The sequence below is a fragment of the Fringilla coelebs genome, assembly GCF_963513975.1.
Source record: "Fringilla coelebs genome assembly, chromosome: Z".
Taxonomy (NCBI): domain Eukaryota; kingdom Metazoa; phylum Chordata; class Aves; order Passeriformes; family Fringillidae; genus Fringilla; species Fringilla coelebs.
Genome location: NC_140031.1, coordinates 64,345,134 through 64,359,167, shown reverse-complemented (window position 1 = coordinate 64,359,167; position 14,034 = coordinate 64,345,134).

The following is a 14,034-nucleotide window of genomic DNA, read 5'->3' as shown; positions in this document are numbered from 1 at the left end:
GCAAGAAGGGCAGTGCACTGACAGCTGTTCAGTTGCTGCCTACTCTGCTCAGCAGCAGGCTTATGCTCTGCCCTGACAGCCATCCCAGCTAGCTGGTGGCTGTTCAAGCCTGCACAGAAACTTGAGGTCTACAGCAAATTTTAATTAGAAGAAGAGAGTCTTTCATGTAACAAGACTGCCTATCGAAAGAAAATGGCCTGCAACTGCAAGGCTGAGGCTGAAACCCAAGCAGAAACATTACACCTGTGTTGATATCTCCACTCAAAGAGATCTGCCAAAACCTGAAGTACCTGTCCAGAATAGCTGGTTTTGCTCCAGTACCTGAAAATCACTCTAGCATCCATCCCTACCAGTGGATGTCGTAGCAGTGAGTGGACTCAACTGGAAGAAATCTTCAGACAATTTTCTCTGTTACAGGGGGAGTTTAACAGGTGGTGGAGGGCCTGGGAATGTGAGAGGGAGGTCAATAAGTGGTATTGTGTGCTGTCCCAGACTGACCAACAGCCCTGCCTTGAGGCTGTACAAGGGAATCTAACCTCAGACTTTCTGATGCTAATAATTCATGAGATAAAGGAGATTGCACAATTTTCTCTGCATGGAGAATCTTCCCCTGAAGTGTCTCTACACAACAGATACTGTGCTCTCGGCATGCACAATGAAGGTCACAGCAATAATGGACAGGATACAGGAAACCCCAACTATTCAATTTCATCACTTGTGTGAGAAACAGGAGTTTCAGAAAAAGACGTAATTGGAGATTCCTTACTTTGACCCACCAAAGCACCTATTTCTCATCCAGATTTTTCTCTAGAGAAGTTCACTGCCTATCAACAGATTGCATTCACAATGTCACTGTGAGGCTGCTGAGCCTACTGAACCCTACAAATTACCATCTGCTCCAATACCATTCTATGTAGGGTCTGTGGCGAGACAACTCTGAACACTCAGAAAAGATTGTATATCCCCCAGAGCAATATCAAATCCCCTGGAGCACAGATCACGTTCTCCTCTGTCCTCTCAGGGAGACGTAGGAGTTCAGGAAAGAGGAGTCAAATTGAAAGGTGAATGCCTGGCTGTGTGGCTGATGCCATACTCAAGGTTTTGCCTTGGAAGCTGGACTGTTGTGAGCCTGTGAGATTCACCTGACCAAGTGGGGCAGAAGGTTGTTTTCCACTGTCCAGACTTATATGGAGAGCATTAAATTAAATTTAGTGGGGAAGGGGACTTTGAACAATAGGGGAAAAACTAGGGGTTGCTAATGTATTAGAAACCAACACAGAAACACCTGTGGAATGCCCAAGAGACACTGGGGAGTATTCATCTGAAGGGGTGAGACGATCTGTAGTGCAGGTGAAGCGCGCATGCCGCGATGCCCTCAGCTCGGGTAACAGCAACAGCTGGAAACCGCTGTGCAGCTGGAACACTCTGGTCTAATCCCTGTCACTGAGATGTGGGGGGACCAATTGCATGGCTGGAGCACTGCATCAGTGGCTATAAACTGTTCAGAAGGACAGGGGAGGAAAGAGGAGTGGGCAGCAGTGGGGATCATGTTACCCTCTGTGTGGATGAACTACAGAGAGCTGCCGTGGAAAGGCAGCAGTGAACAGGTGAAATGGGTAAAAATGTATAGGTAAAAACTGGGATCAAGCCAACAATGGAAACTCATGGTTGATGTTTACTACAGGCCACCAGACCTAGGGGAGGATGTTAATGAAGTGTTTTTGCTTCAGCTACAGGAAGATTCACACTCCAGGGTCTGATCCTGGTGGGGGCTTCAACTGCTCTGACATCTGCTGGGAAAGTACACAGCAAGCTGTAAGCAATCCAGGAGACTCCTGGAATATTTTGGGGATAATTTATTAATCCAGGGGATAGCCCAACCAGAGGAAAAGCACTACCAGACCTATTATTTACCAATATAGATGAAGTAATTAGAGATTCCAAAAATTGGTGTCAGCATGGCCTGAAGTGATCATTCTTTGATTGAATTTATAGTCTTGAGGGATATGGGCCAGATGAAGAATCCTCATGTTTAGGAAAGCAAAAGTTTGAGGAAATAGTGCACTGAGAGCCAGGGAAATTGCCCTCAGGGTATAAAGGAAGTAAAATTTGCTGTCAGCTCCTTAAGTACATTCTTTGCAGAGTGTGAAAGGTCTTGATTCCCTATAGGTAACCAGGAAAGGAAGGCAGGAGGCCAGCACAGCTCAGTTCAGCCTCCCAGCTAAAGACAAAAGTGCAAAGGACAGATACCCATCCTGGGAAGATTATGCACACTCTCTAGATGTATGGAGAAGGGAACAGGAAAGCTGATGCACAGCTGGAGCTGCAGTCGTTGTAAGATTCAAAGACTACTTAGGGCTTCTACAGGTATGTTGGATAGAACACAGGATATACAGGATAGAAAAGGAAGATTAAGGAAAATATGCCCCCTCAATAAATAAGACAGGACAACTACTGGCAATCATTGTGAAGAAGCTGAGAAACTCAGCAATTATTTTAGCTTTAGTTTTAAATGTTAAACTGTCTTCCAACATTTCTAAAGCCCCTGAACCTCAGCACAGGAAGTGGAGGAATGGAGCTCAGCTTTGGGACCAGCTGAGGAACCTGAACATAAATAAGTCCATGGCATTCAAAGAGAAGTAACCCCCCCAGGACGTGAAGCCAAATTTGCTCTAGCTTTCAACGCTGTATCATTTCTATCTCAAGAGAGACTCAGGATTAATTTTCCTGAGAATGTAGAAGCAGATTTTATGTTGAATATTTCGTACAGAGGAATGGCACCATTCACCAAGAAATGATCCTCTTAGGAAATAATAGCAATAAAGATTGTTTTTGTTTAATTAAGTTTCCTTTAGGTCCTACAGCAGAGTTCTATCAGCATATTGTTGGATTACTCAATCAACCTCATTTCCATTTGCCTTCAATTAGTTTTATATTTAATATTCATACATTTCTGGAGTTGGCTAAAAGAGAATGAAGATGGGAGCTGGAATAGGGAATTGATTCTGGTCCTCCAGGAGGATTTAACAGTGAAGCAGCAAAATTATTTCATCATTACCTTTGTGAAGAGTAAAAGAACATTAAAGGACTGGAAACTAGCTTCATTTTTTCTCTTTTGTCACAGACATTGCCACTGCCTTAATAGTCACCTAATAGAAACCAAAGAAATGTGCTGAATGTACTACTTATGCTGTCGGTTCGTAGTAAATGAGTTTTGAAATGTGCAAATGTGGTGTCACCTCTCCACTGTTCAATATTCAGGACCCAGCAGCATTGCAGAGAAAGAGGGAAGCATTTTACCTGGGTATGAACAGGATCCTGTGTTAGGGTGATGCCAAAATCCAGAGCACATATTGCTTCCAAGATGACTCATACCCGAGTTAACATCCATCTAGGAAACGTCTTCCAAGGCAGGGAAACTGAGGCAGCAGAAACTGCAGCAGTACTGGCTGTACCATCAGCAGGCCTTTAGGAAGTTATCAGATGGATTTACTGTGTGAAATTCAGGCTTCTTTTCTGCCCATCACACACATTATGCAGTTACCCCTCTGATTTCAAAATAAACATGGTGAGCAGCTGATAACCTCTTTACTTGATTGCTAAATTCATGAAAATTTTTGTGCCCATGGAAGAACTGCCTGCTTAGCTTGGAGCCTAGTATTTTTTTGAATGATACTGTAAAAAGTTAACACATTTTCAATAGGATCCATTTGTATTGCTGAAAAGCAATAACTTTTCAGGTATTGTTCAGGGAGCCAATTCTTTCCTGTTTGCATATAGCACCAAGGATAGTTAGAACATATGGCAAGAGAAGAAATCCTGCAGGCTTATACACTGTTACCTTCCTTTCCATCTGCTTCAGGAGCTGGGTGTCCTGCCTTTGTGGCTCATAAACTGTTCAGTCCAAGTACACTATTTACAAGTGAGATGGAAGGACAAGGCAAGACTTTAAAGGGCACAGCCAATAGCTGACCTAGGAACAGGGAGAACAGGACACTGGGACTTTATTTTATTTTCTTTTCAAAAAACCTCTAATGTGGCTTCCATGCCTGATGAGAATATTTGAAACCAAAGCTTAATGTACACCTTAGTAAACCACACAGAGCAGCAGGTGTGAACTGGATGGCAAAGGGAAAGACCACCCAAATTCCACATTTTAAAGGCACTTGATGAATTTGTGGATTTTAATTTTAAGGACAATGCTGCTTTTACCTGAAAATCCTGACAAGGGTTTCTGTTTTCATGGCCTAAATCCAAGATCTGTCCTCTGTCTCTCCATAGGTATTTGGGACTTGCCTTTCTGTCACTTTTCCTCATCCCCATCTACAATCACATCCTGTAAGGACTACAGGTCTCTAAAGTGAAGAAAGACTGGATGTGGGACACTCTGCAAGGGTTGCACAAAACAATCAATTGGTTTGCATGAAGAAAATATTTTCTGTGTCATTTATAAATAAAATGAAATTAAACAAAAATCAAAATATTTTGATTTTTTTTCAGCATCTATTTTGATCCATGTTTTATCATGTACCTAGCATTTTATTACAGAATTACATTTTTTTAGCTACTGAATAAACAAACATATACTCCCTTATTGAGGTTGTGTGCTCAAAACCTGTTTTTTAATAGGGCTGTGCAACCAAAAAAATTGAAGAACATTGGCCTATGTTCTCCTTGTATGAGGGGCTAAGAAAGGAAAAAAAGAATCCATACAGACTTTATTTATTCCAGGAAGAATAATTTTCTAGCTCAAAATACTGAGTACTCTTGGGCCTTTGTATTTGATTAGATAATGAAAAGTCCGAGTAGCATTATTTCTCCAATGATGCTTGAGACCAGATTGTCTCCTGTTTGTACTTGTTGTTACACCCAAAATTAATCTCTTTGCAAATATCAGATTAAGTTCATGCTTAGTGCTCTACTGTTTCAGGGTCCTTAGATCAGACTACTGTGTCCTATATTTTCCTGGAGAAGGCTGAATTTTGCAGAATGGACTTTAACCCATGTTTCAAAACTTTAGTGGTCACATTTCCATGACAATCCCAAGTGCTTTATGAGTGACAGTTTTAAAGTTTGCATCTTTTGTTTGTGAGATTGTATGGTGCTCAGAGAAAAAACAATTCTTAATATTTGTTGACACAAGTTTTTGTTTTGAATGTAATTCTGGAAATGTCCTGATCACAGCCTTGTCATAATATGAATAAAACACTTGCATCCAGCTTTAGATGCATAGATTAAAAAGAAATTTTAATTTTTTTACTTTACCTCTTTCTGAAATTTTGCACGCATTTCTCATGGTCTCACCTCCATCTTCCCATCCTATTAGTCAATAATTCCCAAAATAGTTCCTTCATCCACCCGCCCATCCATCCATCCATCCATCCATCCATCCATCCATCCATCCATCATTCACTCATCCATCCATTCATCCATCCATCCATCCATCCATCCATCCATCCATCCATCCATCCATCCATCCATCCATCCATTCTTCCATCCATCCATCCATCCATCCATCCATCCATCCATCCATCCATCCATCCATCCATCCATCCATCCATCCATCCACCCATCCATCCATCCATCCATCCATCCATCCATCCATCCATCCATCCATCCATCCATCCATCCATCCATCCACCCATTCACCCATCCACCCGTCCATCCTTTGCTTCTTGGAGCTGGATCTGTATGCAAGTGAATACCTCTCCACATCTTGATATATTGTCAAAAAGCACAAGTAAGCATTTCTTATGCACTATGATGAGAATCAGAGAATATATTTTATCATTTGTGTATATTCTGAGATTGTTTTCTGATTTCAAAGTTTTGGCAACATACTTTTCATTCTGGGTTTACAAAAGAGAGAATGTTGTTCTGTGGTGATGAAGTTTGAGATAATATTGACACCACTGAGTATAATGCATTGTTCTGTGTCATTGACACATGACATACACATCAAATTGAGATTTTACCTTTTCTTTTGAGTTGGAGAACTCAACTTTTTTAAACATTCATTTTATAGAAACTTCCACATAAGTGTGAAATATAATTAAAAGAAAACAAAAAATGTGAATGTGCAAAAAAAAGCAAACCCAAAAGAATGAGATGGAGGTTATCGCTCCAAGTTCATCTTCTTCTCAGTGACAGGAGACATGAGTATTCTTTGGAGGAAGGCTATCTTTCCACCAGGAGAGGTCTCCAGCATTGCCTTCCAGGCTATGGTTAAAACTGCAGTCCCCCTACTCTAACAGTTGCTGGAAATGGCAAAACCTAGGAGAAAAAGTTCAATTAAGTGTGAAGAAACCTGTTTCTTCCTCCCAGTTAAATTAGTGAAAAGGTCAGGAACCAGGAACTTCAACTCATGGTACCCACAGATTTGCATGACTACAGCTTCTGCCAGAAGAAATCACTGCCTGGAAAATACAGCTAGACTGTACTCAAATTAGAAATGAGGTTCCTGTTTTCAAGGCACAGGGCTCTTGAACATTTCAGCACCCTATTAAAAGATGTGGCAGTATCTATATCTCATGTATATAATTTAATGCCTTAAATGAAATCTGGTTATCCAACCATGAGAGCTTTGCCCAAAAAACAGTGGACTTTAACTGTGCTGAGGACATGGCAGCTCATTAGATACCCTGGGGAGACCCACATCAAAGAGGAAAGCCATCTGACACTTTGTGCACAGCAATGAAGTTAGGTACAGGTTTTAACAGACAGTAAAACATACATAGATATAGGAATAGATTTATTATATTATCCATTTACTGGATACCTTGCAAATATTACATAAGTGTATTTAAAACACATATAACATTTTGTTTTGTGGCTTGCACTGTTGCTCTGATTCAGACCTGACTTTAAGCATCATGCTTTGATAAGGAAAAAATCACACCAAGTTGCGGTGGTCACTGTCCTACATATAACGTCTTTCAGTCCCGGAATCAAAAGCTGAAGACAAGAACAGACTCTCTGAAAGTCTTAGTGCTCTTTGAAGTCTGTTGCATTAACAGAACAGAGAAGGAAATTCTGTCACAGCTTAAAAAGAAAAAGAAATCACAGAGATACTTATTAAACATATTCTGCTTCAGTATTTTAAGTCACAGGTGCTCTTTCTTCAGTTTATCCCAGGGCTTGGAATGAATCTGCACATTCAATTATGCAGTGAATCTTGAGGAACTGACTTATAGCACAAGCCTTTGAGTGATAGGTTCCTACTAACTGAGCAGCATCAGAAAGTTGCCTGCAAGAAAGTTGGGACAGAGTCCCTGGCTGCCTGAATAACCTCAAAGGGATTCATTCACTACTGCTAGTGCTGCCCTATCTGTTGGCTCTGCAATTATTTTTTTAAATCACAGAGAGCTAAAAATTAGCTGGGATACAAAACAGTCAGCTGTCACTAACTGAACTGGGGGAGAATCCCCTCAGAGCAGCAAGATCCATTAAGCAGCTCTTGAGATCCAGTTCTTCAATACCAGAATTTATTACTAGGGACACATGAGGGCAAAATACTATATTTAATGAGTCACAAAGATTGAAGAAATTCCCAGGAGTCCAGGAAGTTCAGGCATCTTCTTTCTAAAAAGGGAAAATGGGACAATAGGGAGAACTTGAACCTGGGGAAAGGTTCTTTGGCACATTATTAGTAGCTAGTATCTAGAAGCACTCAAAAGCATGCTGCAAGGATAGAAAGCAACTGGTAAGGATTTGTCAAGAATAAATCATATCAAAGTAATACAATTTTCCCCTTTGATGGCACATCTGGCCTTAGAGGTAAGAGGGAAGTTGCCAGTGTGGTAGTCCCCAATATCAACAAAGCCTCTGATATTGGTTTCCCTGGACTTCTTTGGCAGAAAATGTGGAGAACAAAAAAAGCCCTCCAGGCAGTGACAGGAATCACTGTGATTCATCCCATAGAGCAATTTGAATTCCCTTCTGTAACAGGAATGTCTGTTTCTGCTGACTGGCAACTTCTTCATTTGAAGTTCTCTCAGGCTATTGTTCTTCTAAGCTGTTTCTAACTAGCTACACTCCTCAAGTGAGGCAGAAAAATCTGTGCCACTGCAAGAAATGTATCTTGCCCTTGATAACTATCCATAGCAGGCTGAGCTATCAGGCCTGAATGATCCATGCACAGCCAAAGAACAATTCTACAGCAGCAATGGAGACAAAGCTGACTTCTCTGTCATTGGCCACTGAATCACAACATAGTTTTCAAGGGAAAGAGAAAGACATTGTGAGAGAGGATAGGGTTAGGAGAGCTTTCATGAGAATGTGGCTGAGCTAGGGATACTGTGCTTCCCTATTAAACTCAGCTCTGCATTCCTAAGATCACTTTTTATTGCTGTCAAGCAGGAAAGCCTTACATGACTCACTTTACAGCTCATATCTGAAAATTGACTGGCAGCCTAAGCGAAGCTAACTGGTCATTGTTGTATGATGTACATGTTAAGATGACAGCAGCAGCAAGCTGGGGTGTACCAGAAATAGGCTTAGCAGCAGAAGTCTGTATTCTCTCAAAATCCTTCTCTTGTGTGTTCCTACACATCTAGGCCTTATCTGGGCTGTGCTCAGCCTTTCTGTGCAGGTCAGGAGCTGCAAAAGGGCTATTCATTAGGATGAACCCTTCATGCTCTGAAGTGGTTTCAAAACAAGTCAGTAAGCAACCTAGGTACCCCAAGCACCAAAGATCAGAGTATGCTGCAGGCCCCACTGGAGAAGGTATTGCCATTAAATGGCAGATTGAGTCCCACTGAAGAGAATATTCTTCTGTGTTCACCAGGATATGAAATGAATTGCATATAACTTTGACCCTCTGCGTGGCTTACATTGCATCTATAATGAAATTATTTCTTCCCCCTTCTGTGTATTTCAAGTACTAGTAAAGCTGTGCCCCAATTGCTGTAGTCAATTCAGTAGTTTAGAGGTGCCCTGATGCCTGGTTTGAATTTACTGGTCTTTCATCTTTGCTAGTAGCATAAGAAAGTTTAGTAGGCTGCAAGCACTCTACTCTCTAGGGCAATGGGTGTAGTCTAGGATGTCAAGTAAGCTTTTCTTTTTGCTCTATCGAACTTGAGGTGTCTTTTAGTAATCTGTGCTACAAAGCTCAGGAGGCACTCAATAGCTCTTGGTTTTGGGGTCTGAAGTGTTCCTTTGTTACCTTGTGGGAGATTTTTCTGGTTCAGTTGAGCCTGTCATCAAATAAGAACACAATCATTCGGGCTACAGCGTATCATAATACATCAGACACTGTTATATCATTAAGGAAACATAAGCCCTGAAGTCTCCTGTTCTGCTTAACTCATGCCTGGCATCAGTAAAACCTATCCTGCATCACCTGCTTGAGGTGCAGATACTTCAGGGAAGGGGCTCCTTCTGACTGTGTATCTCTTTGGAGTCTTACCAGAGGCAGTACCCCTCTTCATGCTGTCATAATGTCAGCAAAATAATGGACTCAACTTTAATGGTTACTGATATGGCAATTTAGATTTTGTGGCTTAGTTCTGTCTGCAGCTGGTATCTCTTACACACCAGAAAGGCTTAGAAAGAGCCCTAAATTTCTTGTAGGTTACAGATTATTTCAGATTATTTTTCGCTACGTTTTTATGTGGTGGAGATGCTGATGCATGCTTTTATTTGGGGGCTGAAGAGGAGGGCACTGCAGCCTGCTGATGAAACTGAGGCTCTTGTCTGGTCTTTTGACAGGGACAGGGACATGCTGAGGCAGTGTGACTAGAACTGTGCAGCACACACCATCAATTGCTTCAAACTTTTTCTTTGTTTCCAGTCACCGAGATGTGGTCATCCACTGACATTAAGCTGTGTGCCAGAAACCAGAAAACACTAGAAATATACTTGTAAAATCAATTTTCACTAGAGAGTAGGGCCCTTACAGTAGCCACAAAAGTCTTTATTAAGCCTGGTGTTTTTGACAGGAAAAGAAGGAGACCAGATGATGTAGCACTAAGTTATAGTAATGTTTTCATCACCTGAGTTAGTCTCTAGGAAGAAAAAAACAACTATTAGCTTACCCCTAATATTAATCCAATCATGCCTGAGGGTGTGAAACTGTCAAGCAAACCTGATCCTCTGCATAAAGCATCAGTTGAGTCTTAAATATTATTACTCAGATTTAGCAGGTAGTCTCAATCTCCTCAGCGTTGTCTCAGCAGGAATAAGACAGATTTTGTGCAGTGAATTGCCAAGTGTGTCTACTGAGCTATGTTGGCTGTACATTAGGGAAATTCTGCATAACCTGCTCCCCATGATTCTCCCAAACATTATTAACTCCCCAGTACAGGTGGGTGAGTCTTGTAGGAATGGTGTAAGGGGTGGGGATCTGTTCCTGAAGAGATGTGAAATAATACAGAATGACTGGCAGCTCCCATTTCATCAGACTTCCTGTCATAAAACACCAGTTTCTGAAGTTATGAAGTTATTTTCTTTTTTCATTTAAATAACAGGCTTTTACAGGTCTCCAGCACACAGGAAGCCTGAGAACCTAACATTTTGAATTTTGCAAGTCTCCAATCAGAAAAAAAAAATCAGAGTCAAAAATGGAAATGATACATAATTTCAAAATGTTACTTGTAAAGTGAACCTTATGCATCTAAACTATTTTAGATGCCAAAATTAAATAACTATAAATGTTAGAACACAGAGGTTTAGGTCTTTATTTCTGTAACTGTAGGAACCCAGCGAGTTAGCTCTTTGTTATTGGAAGCTGATTTTTCACCTCATGATGCTACTTCAGGAAACAGAGCCTGCAGACAAGCTCAAACCTTGGCATCAAAGCACAGAAACGGAATGGTTTGTACTGACAAAGCTTTTGTAGGACTTTGAAATCAGAGAAACATGAGAGGAAATGCTTCCTAGACAATATCCAGCAGTAATTCGCATTGAAGACTCGCACGTGTAAAACAGCAGGCTGAAATTAAGCGCTGTCTTGATCACCTCCTACTCACGTGAAGAGCCCTTACACCAACTTAGAGGATCATCCCGTGCTTTGTGGTCCATTTTGGCTGCTTTTATATTCTCTCTTCAGCCCTCAAGGAGAAAGCTTTCTCCACCGAGAAGAAAGCGCTCATTTTTTATTCTATCTTTCCAAGCTTTCTCCAGTCACTTCTATCATGCTGGCCTAATTTTTTATTTCCATGAAATAAAAAATTCCACATAGGTCTTTGAATTCACTTGAAAGTTTCAGCTTGTGCAAAAAAACCCCTTCAGCTCAGTCTTGCAGATGTGTTTCTGGGCAACAAAACGTAAGATGCTTGCTCTTGCTCCTTTGGTGTGGCTCTGTGAGAATCTCTTCTGCCAAATATGTAAGGAAATTATTATTCCAGCACTTGCATTTCCTTTCGACAGCTGATCCTGTAACAGTTTAGTAATGGAGTCTGTTTGTCTCCTTCAGTGACTAAGACATTTTCTTCTGTGCAGCTGTAGTTTTGAAGACCCTGCAGAGCTGAGTGCAACATCCTGGTTTGACAGCTGGGCAGACTGCAATACTTGCAGAGGAAAACAAATGGCAGCATTTCACACAGATGCTCAGGGATAGAGCAGAACTCCTGTTTTTCTCTCAGATAATGCCCCAAAGTACCTGCCCTTTCCTCTTTGTCCATGCTGGGCCAGTTGGAGTAAACACTGTGGTTCACTGTGGTTTGCAGTTAATTAATTAATTTATGAGGACCAGAATCCCACTGTGGACACTGTTGCAGCTCCTGTGCAGATACAGTGTTGTACATCTAATAAGAGAAATAGTTGTCTTGTGATTACTCAGCTGACCTGTAGCACAGCACATAACCTGCTATTTTGGGACATTATTCCACTTCAGACAATCTTGTGCCATGGTGTGCTGACATATAATCACCCAAATCAAGTGGTAGGAAAGGAGTTAGATTCCTTGCAGATGCTCAGCAGGTGCTTGGACCATTTTACTGGGAGAAGTACAGGTAGGAAGAACAGTGAGTTCTGAAGCAAAAAAGTCTGAATTACATGAAGTGCAAACATTTTGGATCCCTCTCTTGCTTATACATCTATAACTCAATAAAGCAAATCAGCTCCGCTGGTAGTGTGCAATTTAGTTGTTATTCAGGCACCAGGTGCGGGAAGAATGCATAAAAATGCATGCTGACTGGTAGAAACATAATCATGAAATTGCACAAAATTTGAATGTATTTTCACAATTCATTAATTTCATCCTTAAGTGTACTCCACACATTTCTCTTACAGATCAGAGCTTGATTCAAACTCCTTTGGAGGAAATGTGAAGAATCCCCTCGATCCTGGAGAATTATGGGTCGGTGTCTCCATATGTAACTATCAGTTGACAATTTCACTCAGTAAACTTAGGAAGCTTCATTAATCTCTGTCAGGAAAAAAAGGATAAAAGAGCTTCTGGTAATGAGACCCATAGAGGAGGTAGCAGTTTATGAAGAGACAACAGATAAAACAGGTGTGGGAATTATTAGTCCCTTTCAAATCTTCTTCTGGGCAGATACACTATTGTGTCTCTCACATGCAATAATGAGACTGAGGCTGTCCATTCGCTTTCCCAATAAATAGTCATGATACTGTGGTTTTGGCTTCAACTGCAGAGTTGCCATATCTGTCCCATTTATTCATTTTCACCTCTGAGTAGACCCTGACAGTCAGTGTGGTAATGCCATTCTTTGAAATTGGAAGCAGTGCCCCATCTCTCCTCTGATCCCAACCATAAAGCATTACTGCCTCCACAATAAGGCTTCAAGTTTTTTTTTCCTGCACACAAAGGAAGTCTCTTGTTACAACTCCTGCTTCCTGCCCAAACCTTGCAACACCTGAGGTGATCAGCAGGTGGTCATCTCCACAGCCAAATCTGTTCTTCACTCCATGACTGATGTTGCATGCATATCAGTGGATTTGTAAGGACATGAAGATCTCACTTATACTGAATAAATTGTTATTTTGAGAAGTTTTATTACTGAAATGAACCAACCAAACATGAACCAGCATTGTAAAAAACAACTGAGAAAGGCAACTTTTTCTTTACAAACAGAACCGTTTTTCTATCTTTTTAGTATAAGGCAAAAATTCTTTGAGTAGAAAGGTGCAAAATAATGATTTCTTATGGTGCAATTGATTAAGCAATATTCTTCTGGCATTCCAAGCCTCTTTAACATGGACTCTACTAGTAGTTTCCCTGAAGATGCATGGCAACATAATTACATACCCTACAGCATCATATCCTATGTCTCTGAGGAGGCCTAATAATGATAGTTCATTTCAGGATTTGGAGTAGAAAAACCAGGTAAAGGAATGACAGGAGGACAGGAGGATGTGGTCTTTTATAAACTCTGTATGAAAGTTGCTGAGACTCTGTAAAGTACTGCTTAAATGTGTGGGTTTAGACATAATACTATTAAGAAAGAAATCAAAGTATAGACAAACTTACTTCAGGTTCTGTAATCTCAAGTTGAGCAGCGTAGAAGGGGTGTGGCATGCTGTGCAGAATCACCTATGGGAAGTTTATTAATTTTTTTGTTCCTCTTACAATATTTTCTTGCAAGGAGAATAATCCTATTCAACGTTTTCATTGTTCAAGGAAAGGGGTTCCTACATGAACTTGCTGCTTCACTGTTAGATGGAGACAAGGGTGTGCACGTGGTCTAATCACCAATATGAAGTGGGACCTGCCTGCACGTTTCTCTGCTGCAGTCAGCCAGGTATGTTTATCCTGGAGTCAATAGATGCACACTGCTCAAGACAAGCTGTGTATGTCACACAGCAGAGCAGAGCACAGCACAGCCCTGGCTTTTGTCCACTCACCCTGCCTATTACATGGATCACCAGTTCTTCTGTGTACAATGGTTAATTAGATCGTTACCTGGAGTTTGCCAAATCAGCAGCACAGGGGGTTCTTTTATTTATGCTTTTTGTTTTAAATACTCTGAGTATCTGAGCAGCTCAGGTTTGTGCTGCCTAGTTTATTTATACATTACTTTTGTGAGTAATGTAGCAGGGCAGGAGTCCATGTGCAGCAGGTAAGGAAGAGAT